Source organism: Metopolophium dirhodum, chromosome 5 (assembly GCF_019925205.1).
Source record: "Metopolophium dirhodum isolate CAU chromosome 5, ASM1992520v1, whole genome shotgun sequence".
Classification (NCBI taxonomy): Eukaryota; Metazoa; Arthropoda; class Insecta; order Hemiptera; family Aphididae; genus Metopolophium; species Metopolophium dirhodum.
In genome coordinates, this window is record NC_083564.1 from 37526100 (window position 1) to 37545142 (window position 19043).

At 34.1% G+C, this 19043-nt stretch overlaps 1 long non-coding RNA gene across 1 annotated transcript; it reads left to right on the top strand.

The window, feature by feature from the left end:
* The first annotated feature begins 1639 nt into the window (after positions 1 to 1639).
* Positions 1640 to 14818, top strand: LOC132945197 (uncharacterized). The gene is made up of 3 exons (XR_009664523.1): positions 1640 to 1830; positions 11861 to 11908; positions 14771 to 14818. It is a non-coding gene; the product is annotated as an uncharacterized LOC132945197 (long non-coding RNA).
* The last annotated feature ends 4225 nt before the right edge of the window (positions 14819 to 19043 follow it).

Sequence of the window (19043 nt, forward strand, 5' to 3'; positions counted from 1 at the left end):
TGTTCCATTAGTTTATATCTTGATGACTAACCGTACAAAAAATAGTTACATTGAAGTTTTAAGACAGTTATTAATATTAAATCCACAACTCGACCCATTATCGATCCGCATAGACATTGAGCAACCATTTATTTCTGCATTTGGCGAAATTTTTCCTAAAGCAGTAATAAAAAAATGTTTTTTCCATTTTGGACAATGTGTTTGGCGTAAAATACAGACTAATGGTCTACAAAAAAAATATGGAGAAGATTCTTTATTTGCGCTCCAAATAAAACACTTGTGTGCTTTGGCTTTTATTCCGGCTCAAGATGTAGCAAATGCTTTTGAACAACTTTTGAATTCCCGATATTTTGTTGATAATAAAGATGTTCTTCAACCAATAGTAGATTATTTCGAAGAAACTTGGATTGGGCGTACAGTTCGTAGAAGAAGAAAAATTCCAATGTTCCCCTTAGAAATGTGGAACTGTTACAATGATGTAGTAATGGATTTACCTCGGACTACTAACGCTGTTGAGGGCTGGCATCATGCTTTTAATACAAGTTTGTGATCTCACCATACAACGGTATGGAAATTTATCAACTTCTTGAAGAAAGAACAAAGGCTGCAAGAAGCAAAAATCGAGAAAATTAATTTAGGTGAGATTAATCCAGCCAAAAAACGCAAGTATAAGGACCTTGAGAAACGTTTAAAAAATGTTGTACAAAATTATGATTATACCAATTTGCTTAATTATTTAAAATGCATCGCTCATAATTTTAATTTTTAATTTTATAGTTTAAAGACTTATAGAGATATTTCTATTTATTTTTTATTTTTTATTTTTACTAAGCTATAATTTGTGTTATTATTAAAAAAGAACTGTCCATAATTTGCATAACAATAAAAAAATTATCGATTTTTTATATTTTTTATTATTATAAAATTATTATTGGACATTTTTGCCCCGGATATTTTTGATACAGGATATTTTTTACCGGACCAAATGTCGCGGATTATTTGTCGCCGGATATTATTTCCCGGATCAAATGACGCGGAACCGCAACGGTGCCTGCACGTTTTACTGGTCGCACTGCGGTACACAATTTGGGAACCACTAACTAAATAACTACATACTTTTGGTTATCACTTATCACTTATCATCAAAACTGTAGCAGTTTCTTTTAATAGAACTATTGCCTTATTCATATTTTTAGCTTTTAATAATATAATGTAACATATTTTTATAATATTTATCAAAATATAGAAATAGCATATATATGACTACCATCCCTGGCGCAGTTATGTTGTTTTCTTTAAATATATGTTTCACAGATTTTCCACAAAGTACAATGACAGTGACAATGGATAAGCGTATTGTCATCTGTAAAATTAAACCATTACATTCAGGGGAGCATATTCAGTTGCAAGTCGCTTATATAAATATTTGATAAATTCAGATTATTGAACATGTGATATATGTATAGGACCAAAATTAGAGGGTCAGCGTTTCTGTTCAGAGGTAACCCTAGGTTATGGCAAATTTTCGTTAGACCAGTAAAATGAAAGTAAATTAAATCTTATATATTTAAATTTTTTTATGTAATATAAAAGGCGTTACCACGTCAATAGTCTACGTTTGATTACAAAAAAATATTGACAGTCTTAAGCATAGTATTTTTGTATATTTCTCAAAAATGAGTAGAAAATATGAGAAAATATGTATATATATATGTTTAAGAGAAAACAACACTACTGCGACAGGAAAGGTACACAAATAACTACTTATACTGTTATAGACATATATTTCAGCTCCCAATGTCTTAAAAAAAATAAAGAATGCTTCATTAGGTAAGTTATTAAACATTTTTTATCATAAATAACACAACAAATTAAGAATAAAACGATTGTCTGCCCTATAGCGATAGTATTATTAAAAATAACTTTAAACATTTAATATAATCAAATAATGTATGTAAAATAATAAATTAATCAATTACTTGATCTTATAAATAAATAATAATAATTACCTATATTTTTATTCAGTTAAATAAGATAATATATTCTCTATTCTCACTCTATACTTTTAACTAAGCTTCGTATGTATGATATTTCTGATCCATTACTATCCTGGTTTTATAGTTACCTATCGGATAGAACCCAAAAAGTTAAGATCAATGGTTTTTGGTCAGATCCTTTTCCAGTTCCGTCAGGTGTCCCCCAGGGTAGTCACATTTCTCCCTTGCTGTTTGCCATATTTATTATGGATGTTGGTTCATGTTTTAGATACTGTGATCAGTGATCACTGATCATTTATTGTTCGCAGATGGCCTCAAATTATGCACTAATGTTTCTTCACCAGTAGACTGTTCTCGTATTCAATCAGACCTGGATAACTTGTAGGTTTGGTGCCTTGATAACGGTCTGATATTACACACTTCTAAATGTTTACGCCCGTTCACGTATTAAAATAGACCATGACTATTATATCCACGATGAAAAATTGGTTGAAATTAGCACCATCACTGATCTCGGGGTTGTTATCTAATTGAATCTTTCTTTTTCTTATCACATTGAAAAATCGCGCGCTAAAGCTTTAAAAATACTTGGTTTCTTAGTCAGAAGTACTAAGGAGTTTAATAATGAATTATGCCTCTAAACTTTATATGCGTCACTAGTCAGACCTCTCTAAGAGTTCAGTTTGGTTTTATAGAACCCATCACAAATTGGTCATATTGAATCACTTGAGCATGTGCAAAGACGTTTCATGCGGTTCATTGGTTATAAGCGACGTTTTGGCCTAGATCCTAATCTTCCTAGTTCTGCTTTAACTTCCATTCAAGCCAGCCTTAATTTGGTATCTCTCATTACTAGACGTAAGTTAATAGATGTATCCTTTCTTTCTAAAATTGTAAGAGGTACCATCGACTGCTTAGACTTACTACACATTTTTTAGTTTCATATACCCACTTTAAATTCTTGGTCCATTCCTACATTCGCAATTCCGTTCCACCATACTTCTTACAGCGCTTATAACCCTATTGACCGAATATTGTTGAGAAATCAATCCTACACTGTCAGCTTTATATATTAATTCTTATCTATGTCATTATTATTATAACTATTATTTTGTTAAACCAGTATTAAATAAAAGTCAGTCTGTTACACATCGTCAAAGAGGTAGTCACGTTATTTGTTATTCTTAGTCGACCATTAGAATTCAAAAAATATCTCGTGTACTTAACCGGCTAAGTAATTATGATATATTATCTATGTGTACTGTTTAATGTAACTCCGAGAACTCTTTGTTTAATTCAATCGTTTTACTTTTACATGTCACATATTATAAACAATGAAACTTTAGTATTTTTATATTATACCTTCATTGTTTATGTTATGTTTTTTCTGAATTATTTAATTTTTATTAATTCTCCGAATTGATGATTCATTCTCTGTAATTTTATATTTTATGTTGTACTGTTATATACGGCTACACAACTAAATAAATGAAACACGCAGTGAGGTAGTTAACCACTATACTTTATTTGAACACTATGTTAATACAAAAGTACACGGATTTATGGAGGCTCTGTTGGACTGACAACGACTGACTCGCCTTGGGGACGAGCGCGGTCGGGCGGGCCCGCTGTGGCTCAAAAGTGCCCATGTAGCGGAATGCCATATATGCCGGCCGTGCTCGTTCCTACGGCGGATACATGGTTACATATATATGTCAAAGAAATGCTTATATTACAAATACTTATATTACTAATGAAATGGGTTTATAACACCCCATGACTTAAACGAGAAATGGGGGCTAAATAGTCACAAATTTTCTCCTATGTCTTATGTAATGAATAAAAAAACTGCAGGCCTAGGCGGTGCGAGACTGTAAAATTTCTTGTACATTATGAGGTTCTGCGATTTCAGGTGAATATAATTTTAGTACACTACATAGATACTTAATAACTAAGTACAAACTTATAATAACTAATGTAATGACAATTATATATAACAATATCAAATGATTTTCTGGTTTGACAAAAATATTTTCTGTGGTATCCTTGTACAATTCCTTGAGTTTGTTTAACTCTTGAGACTCCCGAGCTTGTTTGTTAAAATTTATATAAAGCCTATGATTACTGATTTTCTGAGGTTCATGATGTTCTGTTATTTTTTTAAGGGATAATGGTAAGACTGGGACTTTCAGGTACAAAATTTTTTATGATTTCTTGTTTTGATATTCCTAATTGGTGTGAGTATTGAGTGGTCTGTACAGACCACGCAATACTCCGGAATGTCTATTTTACCTACCCCAGTAAGTGTTATTTTATACGGGACTTGACGACAGGCTACTGTTATCATCTGATGAGTGCAATAATATAGCCACGAATTTTGATACTAAAGTTTATGCCATGTGTTTTAAAACTCAAATATCTGAGGTTACATGTGTCTAACTGACTGTCTGGATTGTCATACAAAGATACCTCACAATTTTCTTTCTTAGTACGTTTAAAAATGGATTCTAGTCCTATACATAATTTAAACGAGAACTGTGATTTACACTTAGAACATTGAGGTTCTGTAAGACTAAAATGGTATTCATTATCTAAGCTTACTGCTAAATATTGTGTATCTGGATTTATTAGAGCTATATTCCCGTTCGGAATAGTTATTGGCAAGGGGATGTTATGATAGAGATTAAATGGTATGTGTTGTAGATACACTACACTTAAAGTAGATGCTCTAAAGAGTTCAGGAAGGTTTAAATGTGATTCTACAACTGGGAGTTCTAAATTTGGGGGTAACGTAAGTTTAATTTCCTTTATTTCGTGATAAAGTTCTGAGAGTGGATAAACACTTATGTGCATCAATCCATTTAATGCGAAACTAACTATTGTTTAGAGGTTCTAAGTTTTCCACGCAAACTGATGTAACAGGTTGACTAATTTAGTAGTATTCTCATCGAATAGGTTTTTAGCGTTTAAAATATCGATGGCGTTCAACATTCGTGTGAATTGTTCGGATAGTTTTTGGATATTTGATTTTGTTTTCAGAGAATCTGTACTAAATCGTGAATCGTGAAGTTCACGTCTTGTACAACTGATGACACAATACGTAATTGTTCTTGTGCCAGATGTTATGATTTTGGTTCATCTGAACACATGCCGAAGAGGACGTTGGTTAGCCTACCTACTGCGTTAATTAGACCTTGATTTCGTCTAGACAGATGTTCTGAAGTTTTTCTGGTCATAGCGATCTTTGTATTTTAGTTTCGATTCGATTTGTTGTTTGGTTACCATTTGATGAGTTTCCTCCATCTGTCTTTTCATTTCAAATTGATAATCTTGGAAATTTTACTGAGGTTCTGGGGTGTTTGTTAGAGAATTTGGAACGACGAGAGGATATCCATAAACCACCTCGTGAGGCTGGTTTCCCTTGAATGAATGTACTGATGAGTTGTGGCAAAACATTGCATAAGGGATGTAAGTGTCCCAATTCTTCGGATTTTTATTAGAGTAGTTTCTTAGATATTCACCTAGAGTTCGGTGACTACGTTCTAAGCTTCCGTTGCTCTGTGGGTGATATGGTGTAGTAGATATCTGAGAGATTTTGAGAAGTTTGCAAACTTCTTTGAAAATTTTGCTGAGGAATTCCGTTCCGCAGTCTGTTACTAGTGATTGTGGTTGCCCATGCAGGCATACGAATTGCGTTACAAAATGCTATGACACAGTGTTGGCTTCGTGGTCCTTCATATGTGAAGCCCATGCAAACTTAAAGAAATCATCTAACAAGATCAAGATATATAAATTTCCACTGTAAGATTGAGGTAGTGGTCCAACTATATCTATGAATACCTTTTCAAAAGGTTTCGACGCTGTGGTCGTTATAACCATTGGTTCCTTGATAGTACGGTTGGGTGTCTTATTTACTTGGCAAGTCAGACATTTTCGGATGTACTGCCCGATCTGAGCTCTCATGCCTTGCCATTGGTACTGTTGTGATATTCTGTTGTAAGTACGGGTGTTTCCTTGATATTCTCCAAGAGGATTCTCATGAAACTCTTTGATGATCTGCTCTTTGTTGTCTTCAGTTAACTCGTCCTTGGTGTATACTTGAATGTACACAGAAGAATCACGGAAGATGAATCTCATAATTTTTCGTATTGTTTCCCACTAAAGTCTATCAAGCCGCAGCCTAAACGAGGACAAGCAAGTTTGGTAACTTGAAGTTCTTTGCAACGTACCTTCAGATTCTAAAGACTTTTAAACAGGTTTTCGTACGATGGTCTTTGCCATTAAAGTTCTTTGATCAACAAATAGAAGATGTACCGGTTTCCTTCCCGTATGGAAGCGATCTCCGTGACTGAATGGTTTTGGATTCGGAGTTCGTCGAGTCGTCCATATTTGCGACTGAATTCCAAAGCTATTGCCTTCTTCATTTTCATGTCAACTGACACGCAATGAGCTAAAGAAGTTCCTAACTCCGTTTCGAATATGTCTCCTATCAGCTCAACGACGTTTGGCGTTGGGCCTAGCTGTGCTGTATCGGCTTTCAGAAATTCTGGGTAAGTCTCTAAAAACTCTGTTTCTTTTAGATGTGTTTGATTTTCTTGAGAATCTGTAGGTTCTTGAGGTTATGGTAAATCTGATGATTCTTGAGTTTCTGGTAAATCTGATGGTTCTTGAGTTTCTGGTAATTCTGATGACCTGGTATGCCCTCTAGTAGAGACATCATGGATACAGCTTAGTGCATCTGCGTTCGTGTTATTTACTCCGGGTTTGAAATGAATAGTATACTGGTACTCTTCCAACTTCAAACGCCATCGAGTTAAACGTGATCTCTGATCTGTTATGTTAAATAACCAAACTATTGCACGATGGTCCGTTATTATGTTAAAATGTTGTCCAAATAGGTACGGCCTAAATACTTTTATTCCCCATACTGGTCAATTCTTTTTCCGTAGTATTGTAATTGATTTCAGCCTTGTTTATTGTCCGTGATGCGAAAGCTATTGGTAAATCCTTTCCAATAGGTCCTTGAGACAGTATACAGCCTATGGCATAGTTGCTTGCATCACACGTTAGATTAAATGGCTTCTGGAAGTCTGGGTATTGTAGAATTGGAGCTTGAGTGAGGAGGTTCTTCAATGTTTCAAACGATGTCTGACATAAATCGCTCCACCTATAAGGAACGTCCTTCTTGAGTATAAATCGTCTGTAATAGCCTGATAGTCCAAGGAACGACTTCACTTCCTTGACATTTTTTGGAACTGGAAAGTACTGAACACATTCAACCTTTTGAGGATCTGGTTTAACCCCTTCATCAGTTATTCTGTGACCTAGGTAAGTGACCTCTTTCCTAAGAAATTCGCACTTAAGTGGTTGTAATTTCAAATTATACTGACAAAGTCTGTTTAAGATTTCTGAGAGTTTCTGAGAATGATCTTTGAGGTCTTTTGCATAGATTATGATACCGTCCAAATAGACGAAGGCCCTGAGTCCATTTAAACCAGGCAGAGCCTTATTCATTAGTCTTTGGAATGTCCCTGGTGCTCCTTTCAAACCAAATGGCATCCTTTAAAACTCGAAATGACCTTTGTCTATGGAAAAAGCCGTTTTCTCGCAGTCTGGTGGATTCATTAGTACCTGATGGTCCTAAATCCAGCATAGTGTAGTATTTGGACCTACCTAACTGGTCCAATATGTCTACGATGTTAGGAAGCGGAAATGAATCTCCTACGGTGACTTCGTTTAAGCGACGAAAGTCACACAAACTCGATATTTTATTTTCCCGTTTATGTTCGGCTTCTCTGGGACGACCAGTAGGGGCGCGTTCCATGGCGATTCACTATGCGCTATTATGCCTTCACGTTCAAGATCTTCCATTTGATCTGTGATTTCTTGACGATGCCGTTGGGGTAACTGATATAGTTTCACATGAATTGGGGGAATCGTTGTTGGGGTCCATATTTTGTGAGCTACGGCAGAAGTTGCTGTGACCTTGTCTCCTTCCTAGAAGAATACGTCTGAGTATTCGTGACAGACATCTTCTAATGAAACCTTTTCTTTGGAATTTAAATGCGTTGTGCGAAGGGCTTCGTTCAACAGGGAGATTCGGTTCCCGTTAATCTGAGATTGTGATTGCTGTTAGGCCTGTATTGTTTGCACCAACGCTTCGTGATACGGTTCGTATTCGAGATTTTCGAGACTTGGAACTTGTAATCTAACAGCTTGTTCCGTTGGATTGATGAGTAGTACCAAGGCATCCTTGTTCTGGATCCTAGTGACTACGTTGCTACAACTGATTGAGTCAGCTAATTTTTGGTTGGTTATTACTACTTCTTCACCTTCTAACCGATCTTCAGCTCTGACTTTGAACAATGTCTCTGTACGTGGCTTAAGAACTAAGTCTGATTTGTTAGGAATGGGGTTACCTTGTTCGTTTCATAGTTGATGATGATCCGATTTGACGCTAAGAACGGCCGTCCGAGAATACCATCGTGTCGTATTGGAAAATCGGAGTGTACCACTTGGAAATCTGTGATGATTATATTTTCTCCTAATTTACCATCTAGATAGGTGAGTCCAATTGTAGACACCAGTGAGTCATTGATGCCTTTAAGTTGGAATACTGTCTCTTCAAACACGATGGTCTGGTCCTTTAACGATGATATTTTTATGAGGTTCAGTTCACTCCCTAAGTCCAGAAGTAACATTGAGGTTCCACGGATAGTCTGAGAAATATGGCATGTTACATGGTCTCGTTATAATTCTGACTGGAAGTAGAGGATTTGGTTGGAACGGCTATTCGGATTTCGCCAACCGGACGTCCACCGTTGACTGCCGGTTGTTGCTGGTTTCCCTGATTCTCTGTTTTCTTTGAATTACTGACGCTTCCTACATTCTATGAGTAGGTGTCCAGGCTTCTTACAATAATTACATATGATCATTGTTCTACTAGCATTGTCAGATGGTCCGTTCGGTGGTGTTGAAGATTTCTGATCTTTAGTGCTGTGACATTCTTTAGCTGAATGTCCAATTTTTCCACATTTAAAACACGTTAACTTGACTTTTGGGAAATGTCTTGCCTTCGTGGTACCAATGTAGAGTTTCTTTGATTAAATGTTAGATCTTCTGACTCTTTCTTCTTTTCTAGCAGCTTGTATCGCCTTTTCGAGAGTCGGAGGATTACGGGCTTTTATGAAGTCTATTAATTCCCCCAACCCTTCAATGAACACTTGGACAGTCTGGGCCTTTAGACTAGCTTCTAGTGCTTTCGACTCCTCCACTGACTTGCCACTTGTTTCCTGTTCCAAGATTAAATTGAGTAATTGTTCGATGCGGGTTGAATAAGCCATTACGTCTTCTCCATTTTTTTGTTGGCTATGATACATTTCCAAGAACAAATGAGCCGTTGTTCTTTGTGGTTCTAACGCTGTTTTTAATGCTTCTCTGAGTTCATGCCATGAAGAGAAAGATCGAAATTTAACTGCTTGGCATGCTTTTTCTGTCAGTCGCACGATGATACCTTGTAGTAGTCTTGCTCGTGCTGTTTCACTTGCACACGAGATTGCAAACTCACATTTTTCCAAAAAAACTTCTGTGTCTTCTTGTTTTTCTCCGTTGAATGAGCTTGGTAACAACCGTAGAGCTGCCTCTAACCCTATAGTGTCGGTTGGTTCTATTGCACGAACGGTGGCATACCCTGCATCACCATTCCGTATGACTCCTTGATTTTCTGCCGTCGTTGATTCCTGGTGACTACCGTGTGAATCCGCAGTCCTCACTCCCTGTGAGAGCGATTCACCTAGGGGATTTTGTGTTTCGTTTGGTGATTGAGCATTTTCATCATTCACTGACATGTCTGTTCCTACGATAGTCTGATCTAGTAAGTTAGTTATAAGGGAGTGGTTCGCGCTTATCAATACTTTATCCACACCCTTGATAGTCTGATCAACGTTCTTAAAAAGATTATCTATTTCCTGTAGTTAAGCACAAAAGAAAGTAGATTTTAGGTCTAACAAAGGTTTTTCAGATTTGGGTAGATCTGGGTCAGAAAATGTCACGGGCAAACTAGTGCGTGGAATAGGGCTTGGGTGTTCAATCGGATTTTGAAAATTTTGAATAGCGGTTTCTACTAAAGTTTCTGCACAATCACCTAACTCAGGTGTAGGGGTTCCAGATTTTAAAAGTTCGCTATGGTCACTCATGAACAAAATTTAACTCACTTAAATGTAATTAAATACTCCGACTAATACTAAACCTTTTAAAACTAATTAAATACTAGCGTTACAGCTATTACAACTCTTTTTATTACTCACGCGACTGTTACTGAAATGGCTTGCATAATTCCTATTTTTTTTTTCACTTGGATTTTTGTTTGATGCTCTGTACGGATTACATTGCACTGCTACTCAGCTTGGCTGGACACTGGATCCACGAAAAATCAACGACGACTTTCCTCTTCGACTGCTCTTGAGGAATCGACGTTCGCTAGCCCCGAAACTGCTGGCGTGGGGACTACTATCCTTTAGTGGGTTTCTGTGATGATGATCAAAATAATTGTTTTGTATATCGTCGAAGGCGGCGGCACTCTTACGTATTATATCCGTATATATAACAAGAAGATATCGGTATACTCGCGTATTATATTCGTATATAATATTACGCTACGACGGCAGTGCACTCATGTATTATATCTGTATATAATATAACGCGACTACGGCAGCGCACTTGAACACTATGTTAATACAAAAGTACACGGATTTGTGGAGGCTCTGTTGGACTGACAACGACTGACTCGCCTTGGGGACGAGCGCGGTCGGGCGGGCCCGCTGTGGCTCAAAAGTGTCCATGCAGCGGAATGCCATATACGCCGGCCGTGCTCGTTCCTACGGCGGATACATGGTTACATATATATGTCAAAGAAATGCTTATATTACAAATACTTATATTAATAATGAAATGGGTTTATAACAGTACTGTACTTGACCGTCTACTACCGCCTTTGGACTCTGGGTGTTTACTCAATAAATAAATAAATAAATAAATAAATATTTAAGTTCTGGCTGTTTTGTGTGAAATTCCATGATGTTATAATTATATTTTTATTCTTTGATTTTTTATTAATCTAAACTATTATTATCAGATTATAATATTATTGTATAATAACGTGACAATTCTAAATTTTTTTTTAATCTTTATCTAAATAACAACAGTACCTAAGGCCATATTAGTCAACATTAAACATTTTACAATTTTACAATTAACGTTTTATTTAAAATATTTATTTGGCTTCAATCAAGTTTTATAATTTAATTTCCTTTAGGTAATAATTTAGGTTAATAATATTAATATTGAATGTGAAATTAGCTCTCTTGTATTCTTCTTAACTGTATATATTGTTCATTTTAATTTAAATCAGAAATCTTAAAATGTGGACTGACCGATTTCAAGTAGACATTTTAACGAATTCAGATCAGTTTTCTGAAATCATGATCGCATTATTAGGTTGATCAGTAAAATGGAACAATTAAATACATACAGTCATACAACTTAGCATAAATTGTTTAGGTTAGGTTAGGTGTGACACAGTGTCACAGTCACACTCACTATAACGATCACTTACTACGCACACATTTACAAAACTCGCATGCATGCATGCAATTTGAAAATTGCCCAATTCGAACTCCTTAAAAACTGTCGACCATCGATCACTTAAATATTAGTTACATAGGTGATAGGTATTTAAAATTTTATAACTATTAAGTACCTAATTAAAATATTATTCAAATTAAATACATTATATTTTATAAAACTCTAAATCACCTCTTCCCAGTGACTTTTAATTTGATTTTAAATTATTTATTTTTTATTAGATAAAAACGAACCTGAGATCGAGGATACTTCGATTAGTGGTTGTTCAAGTAAGTCAGTTTTTGTATGTATAAATAATTTAAAACAATTTATAAGTTATAAAATATTCATCTTGATTCAAATTTAGTTTTTGTATAAAACTGAAAACATTACGTTATACATATTATACATATTTTTATACATACATACATATATACACATACATACATACATACATACATACATACATACATACATACATACATACATACATACATACATACATACATACATACATACATACATACATACATACATGCATACATACATACATACATATATACAGTGGCGTACGCAGAATTCGTTAATGGGGGGGTTACCATATTTTATATACAATATAAAAAAAAAAAAATGTTTATACAATTGTATTCTTCTTATATTTAAAGACATGCACAATACAATTTTTTAAAAATGTATATTTTATAGACTAAAAACACTAACCTATTAAGTTATAACTTAATATTAATTCGTCTCGATGATTTTGATAATTCATCTAGTACTACGTCTGTTGAGATTTCAATATCCCGATTAATATTTAGCATTGCTAATCCATTTAAGCGAGATTCTCCGGTTGTATTTCGTAGATAGGTTTTGAGACGACGAAGAGTCAAAAAAGTCCTTTCTGGTGTGGCTGTCGTTACTGGTAGAGTAACAAGAATAACTAAAAGTTTTCGTATAATTGGAAATATTTTTTCATCACATACAAGTAAAGCTGAATGGGCATTTTTAAGATTGTCATTCATTTGGCTTACATAATTCCACCATAATCTAAGTTCTCCGATACTTTGTTGTTCACTGCAGTTAACGATTTTTTCATAACGACGTACTAAATGTACAATGTCAGTCTCAAATTGTTTTTTGAACTCTAAATTATTTATTTTTTATGGCAAGAGACAGTGAAAACTTGACAAAATTTGTTTATGATCTAACAAACGTATTTGAATTTGGGTAATAAAAAAAATCTAAAAATGGAATGAATATTGAAACACGAAAATATACTTCAGGTGAATTTGTTTCAATATTACTACGGTGTACTTGCCTTCCAAATTTTCGTGGAATTTTAACATCAACATCCCAATCAGAAGATTTTTTTGAACATCATTGAAAATATAATTAAATTAATTTTCACTATCACTACGCATTTTAATTAACATTTCTTCAATGTTTGTTGCGAGAATCATTACAGTTGATAAGTCTAGATTTTCTGTTTGTAATAAACGACTCAAGGGAGAAGTTATACCAAAGATCTTGGCAGTAGTACGGAGGGATATCTGGAATTCAACATTCTGAATTGCGGATAATAGTTGTAATGCTGTAGAACAAGTAATTTTGTCTTGCCACGAAGAAATGGTTTCAAGAGAAATTGTAACAGCATTTTGTAGTTCTAAGAAAATTAAAACATGTCGCTGAAACCATCTTGTGGGGCATACATTTTTAAGTCTAGTGGCTTTTGTATTTGTTTCTATACTTGAAATTTTACTTAAAAGAACTTCTTGTCGTTTAGGAGTATTAAAAAAATTGTATACCGAACTAAGTACACCCATACAATTCCGAATACTTTGAAGGTCACAAGCGTCAGAAATAGCCAAGTTTAGACTATGAGAGGCACAGTGGACATAAATAGCCATATCATTATTTTTTCTAACATACGCTTGTACATCATTAAAACCACCACTCATAGGCGCAGCCCCGACATATCCCTGTCCAACCATAAAAGAACAATCTATACCAAGATTTATTAGATTATCTAATAAAGTTTGAGCTTTCTCCCGTTAAGCTAGTTACATCGAGAAAACCAGTTAAATTGAAATTTTAAATTTCGTTTTCCACTAGTAGGAAATTGATAAGATTTATCTGGGTACCATAATGCTTTAAATATAGATAACTTCGACTCATCTGACGTATGTGTTTGTTTAAAATAATTAGCAATATCGTTATCATTCATACTTAGTTTACTAACCGGGCTTTTTTCTTTATTGTTTTCAACGGGTGTTACAGAATTTGATGTATTAGATTTGTCTTTGTCTTCACTCGTTTGCTTTTTTTTTTTGAAAAACATCGTTAGAGTGGTGTTATTTAATTTTCTTTTCTTATCACTCATATTGGAAATAAATAAAAAAAATGAATTACGTTTAAAATAATAAATCAATAACTTACGTTTAAAATATTAAATAATTGTATAAATACAAAAATATTGAACATAGAATGACTCGTTCTGAACGAGAGTTCAAAATAAAATGAAATTGTGCGAGTATTCTGAGTATTCACGTTGCAGATTAGTGTAATCGACTAGTACCTAATCGTCGATCGGTTATTTGTAGATTAGTTTAGTTGGTATATAATATTTATTATTATGTCAAATCGCATGATTCAAAGTAGATAGCAACGATATTACGATTACAAAATAGTATCTATTATACACATTACACGCACACGTATATCTGTGTATGAACTTATAGTATTTTGCTCATAAACAACCATGACCCATGTAATAAAATGTAACATGGAATGACAGTAATTATTTTTCGACAAAAATATTAACGCGTTATCGGGGCCAGACTAGACCGATATACGGAACCTTTTAAAACCACCGGGAAGTGACCGACCGACAAAATGCATAATATGATCCTAGTCTAAATATAATATTCCATAAAAAAAATCATTATTCGTATTTTACTTGGGGGGGTTTAACCCCTAACACCCCCCCCCCCCCCCCGTTGGTACGCCACTGCATACATACATACATACATACATACATACATACATACATACATACATACATACATACATACATACATACATACATACATACATACATACATCCTTATTTGTAAGGAAAAAAAAATATTAATATTTTTGATATCTTACCATAGGCGTGTTCAGACTTTGGTGGCCGAGGGGGCACAACAAATCAATAAATTGTGAGACCTATTTTTTTTTAGACATGAAGAAAAATTCATTTTTATGTTACAAAATTCACCAATGTAGGAATATTTTTTAATTCTGAACAAATGCACTTCACCAACCCCCTCACGATTTTCAAATGTTTTTTTATACTTAAAACAATGGTGTTACACAATGGTTTTAACAAAAAAAATCAAAAATATGCCTTGATTTGTTGTGTAAAACCACCTTGGGTAGGCCTTGGAATTAAACAAAGTTGTTAAAAACTAAAAAGTACATAATCTGCTAGCATTGGCAATCGTTTGCTGCGCTGCGCTCGGATAAAAAAATTGAAAATATCCCCCGATTTGCTGTGTAAAACAACCTTAGGTAAGCATCGGAATTCAACAAAGTTGTTAAAAAGCACATAATCTGATAACGTTGCCACTCGCTCACTTGTGCTGCACTCGGACAAAAAAATCGAAGATATCCTCCGATTTGCTGTGTAAAACCACCTTGGGTAGGCTTTGGAATTAAATAATGTTGTTAAAAAGCAATTATCTTCAGGTAGATGACAGGCTAATGGTTACCTATTAACCTATATACTATATCTAAGCTTACTAAATGGGTGACCTAAACTACATCTCTACTCTGGCTGGCTTTGAAAACATTGTATTATATTAAAAAATGACTATGTCCCAACTTAAAATTTGCTATAGGCGTTGCGCGTGGCTGTCAAGTATAGCGTTGCGCGCAAGCACATATAAACGTAAAATCGACATTATCGTAAATGATAATCGGTAATTGGATATTTTCAGCTGATAAAACCATATTATATAATTTTAGATAACATTTTATTTAATCTGTGATATCACAGCGCAAGACCTGGTAAATGGGCACAACAGTACCATATTTTGTAATTATAAAGAATTGATGAACATAATATTATATGATAATATAATCACTGATTAATAAATGCGTAACTAAAGCTCTAATAGTAGTTTTTAAAGAGCCCCAGCGTAACTAAAAAAAATTACAATTAATCAAAATCTATAGGTACTGCAGGGTACAACACACCACACGACTTTTTTTTTTATCCTGACATGATTTTGTTGGAGGCACAGTCGGCCGGCCCAGTGTCCACCCAGCCCATCCCGTAAACACGCCTATGTATCTTATCCCCCCCCCCCAATTTTGTTCCTTACTATATGAAAAGAATTTACGTTAAATTTGGTCATGATTACTCAACCCCTTCACGTGCCACAATTGGGTTGAACAATTAAATTTCTTGAAAGAAAGTTTAGAAGTATAATTGCATGTGTGGTATCACCCGTCTTAGACAATACGTGGTAAACCAACTATACGCCTTACCCTCGTATCCTCTAGTTAATGACACTCTCTAAAGTTAATTAGAATGGCACTGTTAACTTGTTGAGGTACGATGGTATGCGCTTGTCAATTCTTAGTTCGTTCCTATCTAGTTGAAATGACTCAAAGATTACATATACCTTGGCACTATTCAGTTTAATAAAACTTCATTGACACATAGTACGTATATCCCGGCGCTGTTCCTATAAAAGGTAAGAACGTAAGAATGACTAAAATAATGTTTAACTCGGGTTTTCAGGTAGGAAACACTTTTATTGTATTAAAACAAACATAAATAAAACACTTAGCAAATTCGGATCGCCTAGCCCGTACTACGATCGGCGTTTCACACGCACGTCGTAGCTACGTCCTCGCCGAATCACTCAGCGACAACGGGGGGGGGGGGGGGGGGGGGGGTCGTGCCTGCGCGTACGGTGGTGTTATATAGAAAATATTATCGTCGCCTCAGCACATATTGCTTCGCTGGCCTGACCTATGTCAATAATTTACAATTTGAAATATTCCCACCTATATTACATATATATTAAATAATATTATTTTGACGACTGTCTACAATATACAACACATGGGATTGAATATTTTATTTTAATAGTAGAATCTATATAATATTTTGATGAAATTGTAATCTGTGTTTAGTCATAAAATGTAATATTAGGACACGCGTCGAGTCGTCGATGTTATCTTCAACTTAGTAATGACTGCGATAACATTTTAAAAGTACCTATCAACTAGAAAAAAGTCAACAATATTATTTTTGTACATTCTGAGTTCTGAAACTTCTAGTGGATAATAAATTGAATTTCCATTAGAAATCATATCTACTTCGAATATAAGAAAAGGGGAAGACGAACTATCATGAGTTCTGAAATTGTGACGGCATTAGACCGTACACAAGTAAGTGATCGAAAAGCAGTTCATATTATCATGGCCACAGCTCAAAGTCTTGGATGTAATGCAATAACATCGCCATAAATCGCTCAACTATTCGAAGAAATAGAGTTATTTTAAGACAACGATTTGCCGAGAATATAAAAGCATCTTTTAATCTGAACTGTTCTTTAACTGTGCACTGGGATGGCAAAATATTGCCCGATATTACAGGGAAAGATAACGTTGATCGTCCTATTCTAGTATCCAGAGACGGAGAAGTTGTAAGGTTCTCAATGTTCCAAAGCTCGAATCTGAAACCGGAGAAGCAATGTCAAATGCTGTTATAGAGTCATTACTTGATTGGGGTATTACAGATTGCGTTCAATCACTATCGTTTGACACAACAGCCAGCAATACAGGACACATAAATGGAGCATGCAAGTTAATCGAAGAAAAAATTGGTAGACAATTATTGTACCTCACATGCCGTCATCATATATTAATAATAGTGTTAGAAGTTGTTTTTACTACGTGTTATAACAGTCCATCAACTGGACCAAACATTAAAATATTTCTAGCATTCCAACAACAGTGGAAAAATATCGATAAAAATAAGTTTGAAGTCTTAGAAGAAAGAATAAGACAAAGTCATAATATTTTACAAAGAACAGTTAATTTCATTTCATTCTCGTAAAGATTACGAGGAGCTGTTAAAACTCATAATTATTTATCTCGGTGGTGTTCCTACAAGTCGTATAACATTTATTCAGCCTGGAGCAGTACATCGAGCGAGATGGATGGCACGTGCTATTTACGCCATTAAAATTTGTATATTTAAAAATCAATTTTTAACATCTAAAATTACAATAAATTATATGAAGAGATTTTCATTATTTATTGTTCAAATTTACGTATTTTATTGGTTTAAAGCTCCCTGTGCTGTATCTGCTCCTGTAAACGATTTAAATTTTCTAAAAGAACTGTCATTGTACCCAGATAAAACTATATCGAAAGTAGTAATTACAGCTTTTTTACGTCATCAATGGTATTTATCAGACTTGCTTGCTTGTATCTTTTTCATTTTTTGATCACAATATTTCATGTCAAATTAAAAAAAAAATGGTCACAGCCTTAAACAACAAAAGCTCAGAAGATTATAAAAATCGAATTAAAATTGACACTCTGGATTCAACTTTTACCCAGAAAACTGTTGCTGATTTTGTTAACGATTAATTAATTATTTTTTTTTACATATTGAACATATATTTTATCCTTTAAGAATTACTATTTTTTCTTGTTTTTCCAGCTTGATATTGTATAAACCATACTGTAACAATATAACAGTCAATCCAATGTTATTTTTACTCATATAATTTATTTTAGGAAATTAAATATCATATCATTTTTACTTAAAATATTTTGTTGTATTATCAACCACTATGCTAAAATCTATTAATAATTTAATAAAAACCAATTTTGTGAAATAAATAAATATTTAGTATTTTATCATTTTTCTTCGGAAATATAGATTTATAAAAAATTGTATAAACATACTTTTTATTACAAATATATAAATCTATAATTTACTTTTTATATACTTTTTAATAAATTCAATATTTTTCAAATTAAACTAAAAAATTGACTTACAAACCCTATTTTGAAAATTTTTAACCCCATTGTGGCACGTGGAGGAGTTAAGTAATCATGACCAAATGTAACGTAAATTATTAACTTATAGTGATGAACAAAATCGGAAGGTAAGAAATCAAAAATTCGAAAGTTCAAAAATAAGGACCCGGTTAGGTTATTTTCATAGCTTACATAAGAAATGTTAATAGAAGATTCTCGAAAACTTAGAAAGAAAACCTTTGACAAAAAAATTTAAAATGTTATTAATTTTTTTGTATAAATATATAACTAGGTAACACACCGTCTCCGTTCAGAATCGTTTTTCGCATGCAGTTATTTATCATTGAATTCAAATCTAACTCATCCATTATAATG